The 15,325-nt window shown below is 40.5% G+C and overlaps 1 pseudogene; it reads left to right on the top strand.

Annotated features, from left to right (window-relative positions):
* The window catches only part of LOC126071002 (vomeronasal type-2 receptor 116-like), a 46,357-nt pseudogene extending 38,513 nt beyond the window's left edge, over nt 1-7,844 (top strand).
* Nucleotides 7,845-15,325: the final 7,481 nt, after the last annotated feature.

Raw genomic sequence — 15,325 nt, 5'->3', positions numbered from 1 at the left:
TCAAGGGAAAGGAGGAAGGAGGGTTTATGTATTCCTTGACTGTTGTGCACAAATTCCAATGAATTCTGAGGATTGTGAGCTTATAACTTGTGCCATGAAGGAGGATGAAGGAAGGGGCAGGAGCAGTGCTGTGTATCCTTTGAAGCTCAGCCCAGATTACAGCTCAGGACCAATACATCCACGCCAACTTCTGGAAATATAATCTGCTCACCTTCAACAGATAGCTGTGTGCCTTGTCGAAAATGCCCCAGGCAGGGAACTTCCCCAACCAGGATAAAACCCTTCTCAGGGGACAGACAGAGGCCAATAAATAATTGATGTGGGGGTAAGGCCTGGCCCTGTAGTCTGAATATGGTATATTAATAAAGTCTCCAACAATCAGTTGAGATGCAGATGCAGCTGTCTTATGGTTCAGCTTCTCCCTCTGTCCAATCCTGCTTTTCTCATGTGCCCAGAGGTGTGTCTCCTGAGGGCACTCCCATAAACTTTCCACATGCCACTCTCCATATCAAAGTCCCTTTCCAGGGAACCTGATCTAAGACAAGCAGCAGTCAGAAAGAATTAAGGCCAAAATAAGATTTAAAAAAAAAACCCATTGCTGTCGAGTCACTTCCAACTCATAGCGACCCTACAGCACGGAGTAGAACTGCTCCACGGGGTTTCCAAGGAGCGGCTGGTAGATTTGAACTGCAGCACTTTTGGTTAACAACCATGTTCTTAACCCCTGTACCACCAGGGCTCCAAAATAAGAGCCTTACGTTATGAGAATTCTGTGATGGAAAAATCATATTTCGAGACTCAGAGTTTATAATTGTGCTCCTCAGGATAATCTACAGTATGCTGAGGTATTAAGTTAAATCCAAAATATCAAGGGTGTAACAGGAAATATTTATTATCAGGGTTCATATCCAACATTGATCGCTAGGGAGATGGGCCTCAGTTACTAAGCCACAGGCTTAAAGCTGGTGGAAACACTACCATCGTGCAGGTGCACCAGCTGATATTAGTGCCTTCTTCTGTTGACCTGCGGGAAATGACGAGCACACGGAGATCTTCCACATCATCTTTTATGCTTTAGCCTGAAAGTCACACCAGGGGTTACACATCATGTCCTGAAAGCAGGGAGGCTGGAATATATGGTCTTCTGTTTGAACAGAATGAAAAAAGAACTGTGGAGTGTCCAGTGCAGTTTCTTATTTTTCTTCAGCAGATATTCCATTAGTTCCCCCTTCCACAGAGAGAATTCTCTTACTCCCTCTCTAATGAAGACCACTGAAATCCCATGCAACTCAGATTCATGACCTTTCTTTGTTTCATATTCAGGTCACATATGGTCCTTTTGATCCTATTCTGAGTGACAAAGACCGGTTCCCATCACTGTATCCGATGGCCTCCAAGGACGGCTTTCTGGTCCATGGAATGATCCAGTTATTGATGCATTTTGGCTGGACCTGGCTGGGGCTTTTTGTCTCTGAAGATATGAAAGGGGAGCAGTTCCCCAGGACCTAGAAGCAGAGATAGTAAAGGAAAGTATCTGTGTGGTCTTTGTAGAAAAAGTCTCTGAGATCAGGAGACTACACGAAGTCAGTATGTTGATGTTGAGAGACAGGATCAGGGATTCATTAGCAAATGTGTATATACTGTATGGTGATGCTGAGAGTATCAAATTTATAAGCTATTTCACAGAAACTTATTTAATCTCTGGAAAGGTATGGATCATGGAAGAAAACTGGCATAATCTTTTGCATGACATCTATGGAAGCCTCTTATAGTCACATTGGGAGAAGGCAATCCCTGGCTTCAGACACTTTGTCAAGGGAGTGAACCCATCCAGATATCCAGAAGACTTTTACCTCAGGAAAATCTGGCTTCAAATATTTAATTGTTTGATTGTCGGGACACAATGTGGAGAAATCGAGAACTGCCCACCAAATGCTTCCTTAGAGTCGGTGCCAGTCTCTATGGGCATGATGAACTTGTCTGATTCTAGCTATCCTGTCTATAATGCTGTATATACTGTGGCCCAAGCCCTCCATGAAATGCTTCTGATTAACACAGAAATGGGATCTACAGGAAATGCAGAGGGACCTACACTCCTCCCCTGGCAGGTACATCTCCTCCAGAGGCAGGATTTGTATTGTTCACCTAATGGCATTGGTGGTATTCTATTGAGGCACAGCAGCATGACCAGGCTTGTGACTCATGGTCAATAGGATCAGGCAAAATGAATGAAAGATTGTTCCCAGTGGATATACTGATAAGTGCAATTTTTGAGTATCAACTTGGAAAACCCTGGTCATGGGTTGTGGGGAGAGGTTCAGTTAAAGACCATGCAATAAGAAATGGTTATCAGAAAAGTTTCTTAAGGCCTAATATGTAAGATATGACCCAACCACAACTCATGCGAATTCACAGGTAGGTAAAAATGGGTCAAGTCTTTATTTCTCCCTGGGATACATACATTCCCCTTCCTTGGTATTCTAAAATGTCTTTGGGAAATGTTCTTTTTTTGAGCCATACCTGGTGACACTCTGACAAGTGCTTTATTTATTTTTTCTTACCAAACCTGCGACATCATGGGAGCGGGGGTTATAGTCCCAATTTGACATATGAAAACCCACACAATACATGTAAGATTCTGGGATTACCTAGGATGAAAATGGATTTGTTGGGATGTTAAAATCTTCATTTACACCAGTTTTAATGAAGCCGCGAGCAGACTTTTTTGGTCAGGGTTGGATCAAAGCAAACATGTAAGCCAACCTCTAGATGGTGTCATGATTGGATTTGATTAGGCCTCCATTATTCTGGAGCCCTGGTGGCATTCTCCCTTGAGACCATGAGATGGTGGGCACAGACAAAAAAATCAGCAACTACCATAACAAAATCGTGAGGGTAGAGAGGTGGGGAAAGAAGAATTAATTGGTAGGTATGAGCCCTCCATCTCCAATTTGAATGCAATCCTGTTTTAAAATTATGCCTCACCTCTAGCTTCATCCATTTATAAGGAATATCCAATTTACAAACAGCAATGGGGACAATATATTCTTGGATGAGAAAAAAAACTCTATGACACGGTATGATATTGGAAACCCTGTGAATTTTACTGGTGATTTTAGCCTGCTGATTAAAGTCGGAGAGTTTATCTTCAATAATCCACACGATCAAGAGTTAGTCATCAACAAAGAGATGATAGAATGGCTTGTTGGATTCAAAGAGGTATGACATCATCTCAAATTTGGACGTATACGTTGTAGCTTTATCTGAACAGAGCCATGAGAGGCGATTGAGTTGGCACCCTGTTAACCCAGGGCTAAATTTATGATATTACTTTCACATATTATACGGCTGCACCTCTGGGAAGAGTAAGTTTATATGTGTAATTGTTTGATTGTTTTTAATTTGGGTTCGATTAGCCGTTAAGTATTGGAATGCATACACTGAAGGGAGGTAATGGACCTACTTTTTAAATTTTATACTTGGTTATCCTCCATATATCACAGAAGAGTCTTAATCATGCATGCTCCAATCCCTATGTTTAGATGCACTGTAAACACAGATAGAGTCTGGATTTCAGCGATCTCTTTAGAGATTTCGTCCTCATTCTTTTTTCTATTGGTAATTTGTCTATCGAGAAGTCATCATTGTTTTGTTTATCTTCTGAAAGCACTGCCCGTCATTTCATCCAACTTACTACAGTTTATCAATCTTGGGCAGTTTTGTGGATGTGTGTACAGAAGTGATACTTCCACTTTTAAGGTTTCATTAAATGCCCGACAAAGGGGTACTATACCTGAACTCATGAACTCAGATTTGGATTAACCCCAATATCTGGTCCATAACATCCACTCATTGTTCTTTGCTAGTACACTTCAATTTATTTATGTAGGTACCTCTAGTAGGAAGTCTATTTATCACATTGTTAAATTCTTCCATGTAATACCTAAACTCTTATATCCAGTCAAGTATGGGGGCATGGCAAAATTATCCTTGGACATACAAGGCCTCAGAATCCTTATGATACAGTGACCTACACTGAAAGGACTTTAAGATAAAGTAGCAAAAAAAAAAGGAGAGAAACACTCAGGGGATGTTTCAGGTGATGTATGAGATAAAAGTCACCAGCTACTTCGGTAAAATTTTGATTGTATGTGTAACCAGTTAAAGAAAGAGGAAAAATATTATTGGTAATTTATATTTAGAGATCTAGGTAATATCAACAGGATGGAGCTGGAAAAGTGCCAGAAAGTGTAATAGAAGATCCAATTTCTTGCTTATTAGTGGACAAACTGCTAATAATGTGCAAAGTAATAACCAATGCATCCTTGTTTCTCTGCAGACTCCTCAATCTGTGTGTAGCCAGAGCTGTGGTCCAGGATCCAGGAAAATTCCAGAAGAAGAAAGGCCATTCTGTTGCTTTATTTGTACAATTTGCCTAGAGACAGAGACTTCAAATCAGACAGGTATGAATATTTATGACTGCCCTCTAATAACCCCAGCCCTCGCTCCATTCTTTCCATGAAAAGGACAGGAAGGGGAAGTTGCAGTGGGGTCCTAGGCCGTGATTGTCTTCTGTTTTTTCTTTCACTCAGGCGTTCACCATATTTACTTTTATACCTAATATTGCTACGACATTATGGGAAAGGAGTAGATCTTTTGTACACTATTGGAACTAAATTGGTGTTAATTCAGAATAGATTGTTATAAAGTTAAGATGATAATCGTAAGCTCTAAGGTCACTACTAAGGAATCCACTAAAATATACACTGAAAAAATACACAAGAGGTAATCTAAATAGTTGCAAGATAAAAATCAATTAATCATGATTATGTATACATGTTTTTGTATATATGTAATTATAAAATACATGCAGAAAAATACACAAGAGGGAATCAAAATAGTACACAAGAAAAAAATATATGAATCATTAAAAAAGACCATCATGCGGGAATTCTGGAACAAAAAAGGCATACGATAAGTAGAAAACAAAAAGCAGAAGTCTTCTTTTATCAATAATTACCTTCCATATAAATTGATTAAACTCTCCAATTAAAAGGCAGTGATTGGCCTAATGGATTGAAAAGAAAAAAATAAATGATCAAATACTGCATATAAGAAACTCACATACAGTGAGTTATAAAGACACACATACGGTGAAAGTGACAGGATGGAACATTGATATTCCACGCAAATATTAGCCAAAAGAGGGCTGGAGCTGCTATGCTAATACCAGACAATGTAGACTTTGAGCAAAAAATCATTACAACAAAGAAGGATATTATATATTCATGAAAAGGTCAATATGTCAAAGGATACACCCCTTATTATTAAAACAGAAAAGAAATATAAGAAGGCATTGTCGTTTGCTTCTGCAATATCCATCCTTCATACCTTCCCACCAAATCCCAAAGAATGTTCTGGTATCTATCTCTGTACCCTTTAGCACAGTTGTTAGGCATTTGTCTGCTAAGCAAAGGGCGGGAAGTTTGAATTCACCAGCCATTACCTGGAAACCCTATGGGGAAGTTCTACTCTGTCCTATAGGTTTGCTGTGTGTAGGAATTGACTTTACTGAAACAGGGTTTTTTACCCCATAGCTTACGAATCTTGTGCGAAGTTAAACCAAAGTTCAGAACTAGTTATAGCCCCTACTGGTCAATGTGAATTCCCAGCACCTTAACCTGTGTCTTAGACTGGGTTCGCTAGAGAAGAAAAACCAATAAGGTGTATAAATATATGCATTTATATCAAGAAAATGGCTCACACGGTTGTAGAGGCTGGGACATCCCAAGTCTGTGGTTCAAGATAGAGGATTCTCCTGATGCACATAGCCACAGAGACTGGCGAACCCAAGATCAGCAGGTCAGAGAGCATGGCTCACACTCACAGGCTGTGAAGACTGATGAATCCCAAGACCAGCAGGCAAGACCACAGGAAAGCTGCTAGCTCAAGTCCCAAGAATCTAAGGTCATATGAACAGGAGATGAACACCTGCCGGATCCAGAATGAGTAAAAGCCCACAAGTCTTGCCAGAATATCCACTTATATTCAATGCAGGCCACACGCCCGAGGAAACTCCCTTTCAACTGATTGGTTACTCACAGAAGATCCCATCATGGAGATGATCCCATAATATCAAGTCTCATCATGGAAGTCATCACAGCATCACAGGACTCTCAAACCACTGAGAATCATGGCCCAGTCAAGTCGACACACAGCCTTAACCATCACAGCCAGTAACTGATTTAGAAAAAAAAGGGGGGAGGAGGGAACCTTTATGGTTAGAAACATCAAGAAGAACAGTGCTAAATTGTTTTGGGAAAGATAATCCTCACACTTCAGAGAGCTACATGAATCTTCTTTCTCTCTCAATCTGAGTGAGAATAAGGAAACTTTTAGACTTGATTATTCCATGAAAATACTGTCAACTATGGCAGTACAGGGCCAATCATCAAGAATACACTGGGGACAGCAGAGGAAATGGTTGTGACAATCTTAGTGCTTAACAATATAATAGACCTTTTTTGTACCATTAGCTGAAGATTCAGTTTGACTGGGTTTTTTCTTACCTGCAGCTGAAAGCATTCTCCCTGGATCAGGAATAAACCTAAAAACCCACTGCCACCGAGTCGATTCTGACTCATAGTGACCCTATAGGACAGAGTAGAACTGTCCCATAGAGTTTCCAAGGACTGCCTGGCAGATTCGAAATGCCGACATTTTGGTTAGCAGCGGTAGCACTTAACTATTGCACCACCAGGGTTTCTGGGTCAGGAATATAGAATCTTAATCTGGTGTGTCTGAGTATTAATCTGAGGAGGTCAGTCTGCACAAAGAAGGCAAATGTAAACTTGGTAAAATGAAGAGCTTTTAAAACTGAAATGCCGAATCTTTGCTTTTTCTCCAGATGCACAGCAATGTGTCTAGTGTCCAGCCCATGAGTACCCAAACAGTGAGAGAAATCACTGCCTCCCAAAGGTTGTGACTTTCCTGTCCTTTGAAGATTCACTGGGGGTGACTCTGGCCTGCATTGCCTTGTGCTTCTCTGTTGTCACAGCTGCGGTTCTGTGGGTCTTTGTGAAGCACCGAGATACTCCCATAGTCAAGGCCAACAACCACGCTCTTAGCTACATGCTGCTCCTCTCCCTCCTCCTGGCTTCCTCTGCTCCTTACTCTTCATTGGCTGTCCCAACACAGCCACCTGCCTTCTCCGACACATCACATTTGGAGTTGTGTTCACTGTGGCTGTTTCTACTGTTTTGGCCAAAACTCTTACTGTGATTCTGGCATTGAAGGCCATGAAACCCGGAAGAACCATGAGGTGGTTGCTGGTTTCAGGGGCTTCTAACTCTGTGGTTGCCATCTGCTCTCTGATCCAAGTGATTATCTGTGGTATCTGGCTGGGTACCTCTCCCCCTTTCATTGACATAGACACACACTCTGAGCCCAGACACCTCATCGTTGAGTGCACTAAGGGCTCAGTCACTGCCTTCTACTGTGTCCTGGGATACCTGGGATCCTTGGCCACGGGGACTTTTTCCTTGGCTTACAGCGCCAGGAACCTGCCTGATACCTTCAGTGAAGCCAAGTGTCTGACATTCAGCATGCTGATGTTCTGCAGTGTTTGGGTCACCTTCCTTCCTGTCTACCACAGCACCAAGGGGAAGGCCATGGTGGCCATGGAGATCTTCTCCATCTTGACCTCTAGTTTGGGGCTAGTAGGTTGCATCTTTGCCCCAAAGTGCTACATTATTCTAATAAAGCCTGATAAGAATGCTTTGAAAGAACTAAGGGACAAAATAGATTTCAGGGGAAAGATGTGGTCTAAGAATTTCTCTCACTAGTGCCTATCTGGTTTTTAGGCTACCGAACAATAAACCAGGTGATTTTGCATCCAGATGTTAGAAAATAATTGAAACTGCTTTACTTCTTTACTTTGGAACAAGTTCTGCCTCCTTTAGTTCTGGAATTCTTGTGTACGACATTTCTCAGCCAGCCTTCATGATCACAAATGTGAATGTTATCTCAGATTAATGGTTATCCAGAAAATGTTGTTTGTGCATTAATTACTACACTTCCTTTAGTCAACTGAGAGACGCTATAAACAATCATCTTTTTTGGAAAATATTTAAGTTGTACTGAGGCTTTCTATTCTCTTCTGAACCCTTTGTTGTTGTTTTTAGGTGCTGTTGAGTTGGTTCTGACTCACGGAGACCCTAGGGACAACAGAATGAAACACTGCCGGGTCTTGCACAATCTTCATGACCATTGTTATGCTTGAGCCCGTTGTTGCCACCACTGTGTCAATCCATCTCACTGAGGGTCTTTCTCTTTTTTGGTGATCCTCTACTTTACCAAGAGTGATGAACTTCTCCAGTGTCTGGTCCCTTCTGATAACATGTCCACAGTATGTGAGATGAAGTCTAGACATCCTTGTTTCTAAGAAGTAATCTGGCTGTGCTTTTTCCAAGACAGATTTGTTTGTTCTTCTGGCAGTCCATTGCATATTCAGTATTCTTAGCCAACTCCATAATACAAAGGCATCAATTTTTTTTTCCATCTTCCTTATTCATTGTCCATCTTTCATAGGCATATGAGGCAACTGGAAACACCATGGCTTGGGTCAGGCACACTTGACCCCTTTAGAGATTTTAAATGTTAACTGTAGGTTTATAATATATTTAGTATATTCCTGAATTCAAGAGGTAATTAGTTTACATGTCTTTCACAAATGTATCATCTATTATCCATAAACTTGTTATTACAAGATTTTTGCCCCACTGTTTTAAATGGTATCTTTATCACGTACTGAATTCTCACATATATGTGGATCGGTTTCTTACCTACATGATTTCTTCCTTCTATTGATAGATTTTTGTGTTTGTGCTTATTTTTCGTCCAAATACCAGACTTGATGGAACGGTTTTATCATTGAGGTAGAGTTATTATAACATGCAATGAACCATTTTGATGTTAAATCAAAATCAGTGTCAGTTAATGAACCCACAATGTTCTGTAACCACCACCTACTTCTAGAACCTGATTATCACTCCAGAACAATACACATTGCCCGTTAAGAGGTTACTCCCAATTCTTCCCTTCTCCTAGGCCTTGGCCACCATCAATCTTCTGTGTGTTTCTGTGGATTTGTCCATTCTAGATATTCCATACAAGCATTTTTGTGGAGGTGGAGCCAAGATGGCAGAATAGACAGACACTTCCATCGAGCCCTCTTTACAACAAAGAGCTGAAAAAACAAGTGAAACTAAGACAGGGAGCAAAGGCCCTGAGATCAGAGGGCGCCTGTTTGAAAAATAGCAAAGAGATTGGTGTGGTTAGAGGAGAAACAAATCCAAGAGAAAGAGACTATAAGAGAGGTAATAGGGGGTTGAGTGTGGAACCTAGAGACTTAGTAAGACAAGGAACAGAGGGCCCCCAAAATCTGCAAACAAAATAACAAGAAATGGGCCAAGGCACAGAAACAAAGCCATTCCTCAGAACAATGGGGCAGGGCGTCTAAAAATACCTTTTAAAGTTGCCTTTCATAAGCAGCTGGAGAAAACCAGGCCCAGGGACATGCACAGAACATCCACCTGACCGCTGTGTAACCCCTTCCACCGGGGCAATGAGGGGCTGCAGGCCCAGCCAGGGAATTGTATCCGGGGAGCAAGAGACTGTGCGGGCGTGACACCCAATAATAAGTCCTGCTACGAATCCCACAGGCCTCCAGGACAGGAGCCATCTTAGAAAGCTGCTGCGCATACCTTAGTTAACATATCCCCACCTATGCCTATGAATAAACATGAATCTTTTCCCACCCAAGAACTTTTAAAAATGTGGGCCTTTGTTTTGTTCTGTGAGATGAGGGTAAGTATTGCTCTAGGCCCTCCTTGTCTCCGCTCCCAAGCCTCTTCAATAAAGCTATGCTCATGTGGAAAACTATGTGCGTTACCTGCTCATTCTTGACCAGTAACAGGCAAGAACCTTATTCCAGTAACAAAACGAGTATATTTATGACAAGCTAGGAGCCCTGAACATCAAAGGCAAGCTTAGAAAATGAACTGAGGGGCAGGGGAAGGAAGAGATGGTTCAGAAGTGGAGAGGAGTTACCGAATCACTGGGAGTCCTCGGGCAGCATTTCCCGGAGCGGCAGCAGTTTCCCCAGGGAGAAGCAGCCACCCACACACCCAACTCACACCTCTGGAACCAGAGCAGAATGGCGCTCTCAGCAAAAGCTAAGAACTTGTGAATATTTTCCCAGACTCCCCCACCCCCTGCAGCCCCCTTACAAGCCGGCTTCAGTGGCTGACTTCCCTGGGCCTGAGATGGGCCCTGTTGAGTGCCTAGAGCCATCCTCCAGCCATGGAGAAGGATTAAATTAGCACTGGGGGAAAAGACAATTTGCCAGCTCTACTATCCGGGGGAGCTGAGGACAGAAGTGGATCCTGTCCTGGCATAAACAGTCTGTGGACTTTGAGTACCTTTCCCCTCGGCATGGCTTTTGTGCACCTATTTCAGGAGAATAAGCCCTTGTTGGCAGACTGCAACCCTTTCAGCTGTGTGGCGGAGAGGTTGGTGTTTGATGTTTGAGACTGCTTTGCCTATTAAACACGGTCTTCACCTTCCCATATCAGGGGCCTAAGGACTGGTAGCTCCACTCAGGTCACCCAGCCACCTGTGACAGGGGTCCAAGGATAACTGGTACCTCCCAGTCCTTACAATCAAAAACATTGGGTGCCCGTGGTCCACCTGCAGAACCCACCCACCTGTACGCTGTATGGATCAGGGGACACACCTTCCTCAGAGACACGTGGGGGATGATTCTCAGTCCCCTGCCTTTTTCAGAGTGTGACCTCTGCAGCAACCAGATACCGGTACCTACACCAATTACCCCTGCCCTTCTAAGACTATAGGACAAAGCCTGTACCACACACTTGATGATCAGCTAACTGAAAAACTGAGCTGAATTCATGCAAGAAAAATGAATGGACTTCTAGACTGATATACCTGATAATAGCTCTAGCCATTTGGGGACAGGACATCCGAGCTCTAAAGGTGAAAATAATCAAGCCAGCTCACTCAAGCAACCCATTTGGGCATATCAAAACAAAACAAAGCATGAAGCTACAACACAGTAAGCAAACATAAAATAAACTAAAACAATAACTTGTAGATGGCTCGGAGACAACAGTCAATATCAACTCACATAAAGAAACAGACCATGATCACCTCAACAAGCTCTCAAAACAAAGCATCCAGGGATCTTTTAGATGAAAGTGCCTTCCTGGAATTTCCAGAGGCAGAGTACAAAAGATTAATATACAGAACCCTTCAAGACATCAGGAAGCAAATGAGGCAATACACAGAAGATGCCAAGAAACACAGATAAAGCAATTGAAGAAATTAAAAAGATTATTCAGCAACACAATGAAAAATTTAATAAGTTGGAAAAATCCATAGACAGACAGCAATCAGAAATTCAGAAAATTCAGAGAAGCAGATTGGAGCAAGTGGAAGGCAGAATTTCTGAACTTGAAGATAAAGCACTTGGCACTGATATATCTGAAGAAAAATCAGATAAAAGAATTTAAAAAAATGAAGAAACCTTAAGAATCATGTGGGACTCTATCAAGAGAAATAACCTACAAGTGATTGGAGTACCAGAACAGGAAGGACAGCAGAAAATACAGAGAGAATTGCTGAAGATTCCTTGCCAGAAAACTTCCCTGATATCGTGAAAGACGAGAAGATATCTATCCGAGACGCTCATCGAACTCCACATAAGGTAGATCTTAAAAGAAAATCACCAAGACGTATTATAATCAAACTTGCCAAAACCAAAGATAAAGAGAGAATTTTAAGAGCAGCTAGGGATAAACGAAAAGTCACCTACAAAGGAGAGCCAATAAGAATAAGCTCGGACTAGTCGGCTGAAACCATGCAGGCAAGAAGGCAATGGGATGACATATTGAAAACATTGCAGGAATTGAATTGCCAGTCAAGAATCATATATCCAGCAAAACTGTCTCTCAAATAGCAAGGTAAAATTAGGACATTTCCAGATAAACAGAAGTTTAGGGAATTTGTAAAAGGCAAACCAAAACTACAAGAAATACCAAAGGGAGTTCTTTGGTTAGAATATCAACAATATCAGGTATCAACTCAAGACTAGAACACTGGGCAGAGCAACCAGAAGTCAACCCAGACAAGGAAATAAAAAAAATAATTCAAGATTAAATAACACTCAAAACAGGGTAACAACGATGTTATTATGTAAAAGAAGGCAACATTAAAAGATCTTCCATATGGAGAAGACGATACAGCAATACAAAGAAATAAAAGTCAGTTATAAATTTAGAAAATAGGGGTAAATAATAAGGTAACCACAAAGGAGACAAACTATCCTACACATGAAAATGAAATAGAAGAAAAAATACAGACTCAGCAGAAACAAAGTCAATAACAATGAAAATGAAGAAAGGACAATATATAAAGCTAGTCTACTTAGCTCATAAAATTAAGCGGGAAAAAGAAACTGTTAATGACATGCAAAAAAAGACATCAAAATGATAGCACTAAATTCACACCTATCCATACTTGCGCTGAATGTAAATGGACTAAATGCACCAATAAAGAGACAGAGAGTGGCAGAATGGATTAAAATACATGATCTGTCTATGTGCTGCCTCCAAGAGACACACGTAGGCTTAAAGACACAAACTAAAACTCAAAGGATGAAAAGAAAAAAAAATACATCAAGCAAACAACAATGAAAAAAAGAGCAGGAGTGGCAATATTTAATTTCTGACAAAAGAGACTTTAAAGTTAAATCCGTCATAAAGGAGAAGGAAGGACACTATATAATGATTAAAGGGACTATATAGCAACAAGATATAATCATATTAAATATTTATGCACTCAGTGACAGGACTGCAAGGTACATAAGACAAACTCTATCAGCATTGAAAAGTGAGATAGACAGCTCCACAATAATAGTAGGAACACACCACTGTCAGTGAAGGACAGGACATCCAGAAAGAAGCTGAATAAAGACACAGAAGATCTAAATGCCATAATCAACCAACATGACCTCATAGACATATACAGAACACTCCACCCAACAGCTGCAAAGTATACTTTCTTTTCTAGTGCACATGCGACAGTATGTAGAATAGATCACATACTAGGTCATAAAAGAACCCTTAGCAGAATCCAAAACATTGAAATATTACAAAGCATCTTCTCTGACCATAAGGCCATAAAAGTGGAAACAATAACAGAAAAACCAGGGAAAAGAAATCAAACACTTTGAAACTGAACAATACCCTGCTCAAAATAGACTGGATGGTAGAAGACATGAAGGATGGAATAAAGAAATTCATAGATGCCAGTGAGAACAAAAACACTTCCTCTCAGAACCTTCAGAACACAGCGAAAGCAGTGCTCAGAGGTCAATTTGTATCAATAAATGCACATATCCAAAAAGAAGAAAGGGCCAAAATCAAAGAATTATCCCTACAACTTGAACAAATAGAAAGAGAGCAACAAAAAAAAAACCCTCAGGCACCAGAAGAAAACAAATAATAAAAATTAGGGCAGAGCTAAATGAAATAGAAAACAGAAAAACAATTGAAAGAATTAACAAGACCAAAAGCTGGTTCTTTGAAAAAATCAACAAAATTGATAAACCATTGGCCAAACTGACAAAAGAAAAACAAGAGATGAAGCAAATAACCCAAATAAGAAGTGAGATGGGCGATATTACAACAGATCCAACTGAAATTAAAAGAATCATATCAGATTAGTATGAGAAATTGTACCCTAACAAATTTGAAAACCTAGAATAAATGGATCATTTCCTAGAAACACACTACCTACCTAAACTAACACAAACAGAAGTAGAACAACTAAATAGACCCACAACAAAAGAAGAGATTGAAAAGGTAACCAAAAAACTCCCAACCAAAAAAAAGCCCTGGCCTAGACCACTTCACTGCAGAGTTATACCAGACATTCAGACGAGTTAACACCACTACTACTAAATAAAGGTATTTCAGAGCATAGAAAACGACGGAATACTACCAAACTCATTGTGTGAAGCCAGCGTATCCCTGATACCAAAACCAGGTAAAGACACCACAAGAAAAGAAAATTATAGACCTATATCCCTCATGAATGTAGATGCAAAAATCCTCGACAAAATTCTAGCCAATAGAATTCAACAACATATCAAAAAAATAATTCACCATGACCAAGCGGGAGTCTCACCAGGTATGCAGGGATAGTTCAACATTAGAAAAACAATTAATGTAATCCACCACATATATAAAACAAAAGACAAGAATGACATGATTTTATCAATCGATGTAGAAAAGGCATTTGACAAAGTTCAACACCCATTCATGATAAAAACTCTCAGCAAAATTGGAATAGAAGGAAAATTCCTCAACATAATAAAGGGCATCTATACAAAGCCAACATCATCCGAAATGTAGAGAGCCTGAATGCATTCCCCTTAAGAACGGGAACCAGACAGGGATGCCCTTTAGCACCGCTCTTATTCAACATTGTGCTGGAAGTCCTAGCCAGAGCAATTAGGCTAGACAAAGAAATAAAGGGCATCCAGATTGGCAGGAATAAGTAAAATTATCTCTATTTGCAGATGACATGATGTTAGACGCAGAAAACCCTAAGGAATCCTCCAGAAAACTATTGAAACTAATAGAAGAGTTCAGCAGACTATTGGGATACAAGATAAACATACAAAAATCAGTTGGATTCCTCTACACCAACAAAAAGAACATCGAAGAGGAAAAAACCTAATCAATACCATTTGCTGTAGCCCCGAAGAAGATAAAATACTTAGGAATAAACCTTACCAGATTGTAAAAGATTTATACAAAGAAAACTACAATACACTTCTGCAAGAAACCAAGAGACCTGCATAAGTTGAAAAACACACCTTGCTCATGGATAGGAAGACTTAACATTATAAAAATATCTATTCTACCAAAAGTGATCTATGTATTTAATGCAATTCCGATTCAAATTCCAAAGACATTCTATAATGAGATGGAAAAACAAATCACCAACTTCATATGAAAGGGAAAGAGGCCCCGGATAAGTAAAGTATTACTGAAAAAGAAGAACAAAGTGGAGGCCTCACTCTACCTGATTTTAGAACCTATTGTACCGCCACAGTAGTCAAAACAGCCTGGTACTGGTGCAACAACAGATACATAGACCAATGGAACAGAATTGGGAATCCAGACATAAATCCATCCACATATGAGCAGTTGATATTTGACAAAGGCCCCAAAACAGT

The sequence above is a fragment of the Elephas maximus genome, chromosome 3 (genome assembly GCF_024166365.1).
Source record: "Elephas maximus indicus isolate mEleMax1 chromosome 3, mEleMax1 primary haplotype, whole genome shotgun sequence".
In the NCBI taxonomy this organism is placed as follows: domain Eukaryota; kingdom Metazoa; phylum Chordata; class Mammalia; order Proboscidea; family Elephantidae; genus Elephas; species Elephas maximus.
Note: the sequence above shows the minus strand (reverse complement) of the source record. Positions and strands in the feature narration are given on the sequence as shown.